Below are 3,411 nucleotides of genomic sequence, written 5' to 3'. Positions count from 1 at the left end.
AGTCACATCATTTGTAAATATTTACTCCAAGTCTGTGGGTTGTCTTTTGTTTTGTTTATGGTTTTCTTTGCTGTGCCAAATCTTTTAGGCTTAATTAATTCCCAATGATTTATTTTTGTTTTTTATTTCCATTATTCTAGAAAATAGATCAAAAAAGATACTGGTGCCATCTATGTTAGGAGTGCTCTGCCTACGTTTTCCTCTAGGAGTTTTATAGTGCTCAGTCTCACCTCTAGGTCTTTAATCCATTTTGAGCTTATTTTTTGTATGGCATTAAAGAATGATCTAATTTGATTTTTTTCCATGTTGCTGTCCAGTTTTCCCACCACCATTTGTTGAAGAGACTGTCTTTTCAAAATTGTGTCGTCATGACTCCTTCATCATAGATTAATTGACCATGGGTGCGTGGGTTTAGTTCTGGGCTCTCGATCTTGTTCCATTGATCTATATTTCTATTTTTGTGCCAGTCAGACCACACTGTTTTGATGACTATAGTTTTGTAGTATAGTCTGAAGTCAGGGAACCTGATTCCTCTGGCTCTGTTTTTGCTTCCACAAGCTTGTTTTGGCTTTCCCTGAAGCATTTTCAGGAACTGAGGACAAGAGACCAAACGTTATCCCAGTGCTCTTATCACTCAATGGACTCCAAGGGTTTAGAGAACTGTAAGACAGGAACTGTGGATGAAGACCAAATATATATTTCTCATATATTCTGATTATCACCTGAATGATCAAGTTTATTTTCTATAAATCACAATATCATAGGCACTCTTGTAACTTCCATATCTTTCATCATAATATTTGGTTTTGGGTTTGGCCCTGATGCCCACCATGATCCTCGTACCGCCTGGTCCCCCAGCTGCAGCTCCCCTTCCTCCTGTTGCTATTGCTGCTTGTACATCTCTTTGGGTTGTGCTTTTTTTTTTTTTTAAATTTACTCATCACAAAACCAATTTGATGATATGTGCTTTCTAACAATTTCTTTATTGGCTCTTCATCTGTATATGTGATTTTTTTTTAAATCCTCATTTTTTCATTTATTTTTGTATCATGGAGAGTTCAATATTTCAACCCTTCCAAAATCTCCAAAGTATTCTTTAATTTGTTCTTCAGAAGTATCTGGGCTCAACTACCCACAAAAATCTTTTTAGGAGATTCCTTGCCTCTTAAAGCATTGACTTTGGCGGGGGGAGTCTATCAACTTGCCGTCTAGTTAGTGTTCTTTCACTTCCAAAGTCTTATTAACACTAGCAGCATCTCTGAAAAGCACAAATCCAGGTCCTCTTGATCTTCTAGTAATTGGATCTGTTTTGATTATGCAGTCTACAGCTTACCAAGTGAGATAAGTATTCAGTCAGGTCCTTCTTGCTTATATACAAACTTAAGGCTCCAATAAACATTTTACTATCATCCTGCTAATCCTTACTGATGTTGATCTTGTAGCCCTCTGCAAATTCTTCTGGGTCATCATACTTATTTACATGCTGCATGGTGGGGGTGCTGGTGCTCAGCCTGAGTCCAGGCAGCAGCGATGATGGTGCATTTTATGGAGTTGAGTTTAAAATGATGGCAGAAGGACCCATTCCTTGAATTTTTTTAATATTTTGACTTCTTGGGGGCCTTACTTGCCCTGGAGGAACTATCCCTGTCAGGGTTAGCTAATTCCTAAGGGTAGCAAACAACTTGCCTGTGAACTTTCCTGTCGTGTGCAAACCAACCAATTCAGAGCTGGTACCCTCAGTCTCCTGTCTATTAGGGTCTCACATTCCAGGACACTATCAACCTGCCCCAATCACCAAGGATCAGGAACCAGACAACTAGAGACAGCTCCTCTGCCCCAGAGCCCGCTGAAATTATTCAAACTAGCCAATACTAAACCTGCCTGTCCTGCTTTACCTCTTCCTATGGAAACCACAATAAGGGCTCTTGCATAAAATTTCCCCTCACTATCTCTGCCTCCTGATTGACCCAGTTTCTGCCTTTTGCGGCCCCTCACTCTGATGCTGGGAAAGACTGAATGCAAAAGGAGAAGAGGGCGGCAGAGGATAAGATGGTTAGGTAGCATCACCTACTCAAAGGACATGAATCTTAGCAAACTCCAGGAAATAGTGAAGGACAGGGAAGCCTGGCTTGCTGCAGTCCATGGGGTCACAGAGTCGGACGTGACTTAGTGACCAAACAACTACAGCTTGTGGGACTGAGCACTTTACCTGTGGAATCTGATTCTATCTCTGGGCAGATAGTGTCAAAATTGAGTCAAATGCTCAGACACTCTGCTGGCATCCAAATATTGCTTGTTGGTATAGGGAAGCCTATACACACACACACACACAGGAACTGAGTCTCAGAACCTTATTTAGTGCCTATAGTGTTGATCAAAACTATAGTGGTTATGGGTGGTATGAAGATACTGTGTAGAACTATGGGAAATCTGGATATGGACTAGAATATGCAGATATTGGCAAACAGAGCACTTATGGAAATGCATCTCAAGCAGGAGACAATCACCAAAACAAGTTCCAGCCATACTAGTCGGGGGCATTGGAGAAAGCAAGAGTAGGTGCTAAGGCATTAATGATTGTTCTTCTGTTGATTTAAAATGATTATTTTGTAAAACATTTTCTACTGTACAAGACAAAACTATGTCCCACTGCATATAATTGAAACAGGAGGGAAGGGGGCAAAGCACATTCTTTAAAAGAGTGACATAGCCTGAGGACATGACATAAGCTGATTAGAACCAAACAGGTCCAAGATGGAAGACAAGTTGACTTCCACTAGGCCATAAGCCTTCAGTATATGTTCATTGTAACATATCAGCAAGCTAAATGACATACCTACCAGGGAAAACCACTAGACCATTCAGGTATAACCTAAATTAAATCCCTTACAATTATACAGTGGAAGTGAGAAATAGATTCAAGGGAATAGATCTGATAGAGTGCCTGAAGAACTATGGATGGAGGTTCATAGCATTGTACATGAGGCAGTGATCAAAACCATCCCCAAGAAAAAGGAATGCAAGAAGGCAAAATGGTTGTATGAGGAGCCTTACAAATAGCTGAGAAAAGAAGAGAAGCGAACGGCAAAGGACAAAAGGAAAGATATACCCATCTGAATGAAGAGTTCCAAAGAATAGCAAGGAGAGATAAGAAAGCCTTCTTCAGTGATCAATGCAAAGAAATAGAGGAAAACAATAGAATGGAAAAGACTAGAGATCTCTTCAAGAAAATTAGAGATACCAAGGGAACGTTTCCTGCAAAGATGGCCACAATAAAGGACAGAAACGATATGGACCTAACAGAAGTAGAAGATATTAAGAAGAGGTGGCAAGAATACACAGAACTATACAAAAAAGATCTTAATGACCCAGATAACCATGATGGTTTGATCACTCACCTAGAGCCAGATA

At 40.1% G+C, this 3,411-nt stretch overlaps 1 pseudogene; it reads right to left on the bottom strand.

Annotated features, from left to right (window-relative positions):
- Positions 1 to 736: 736 nt before the first annotated feature.
- Positions 737 to 1,489, bottom strand: LOC122676402 (annotated as a pseudogene).
- Positions 1,490 to 3,411: the final 1,922 nt, after the last annotated feature.

This window comes from Cervus elaphus, chromosome 20 (genome assembly GCF_910594005.1).
Source record: "Cervus elaphus chromosome 20, mCerEla1.1, whole genome shotgun sequence".
In the NCBI taxonomy this organism is placed as follows: Eukaryota; Metazoa; Chordata; class Mammalia; order Artiodactyla; family Cervidae; genus Cervus; species Cervus elaphus.
Note: the sequence above shows the minus strand (reverse complement) of the source record. Positions and strands in the feature narration are given on the sequence as shown.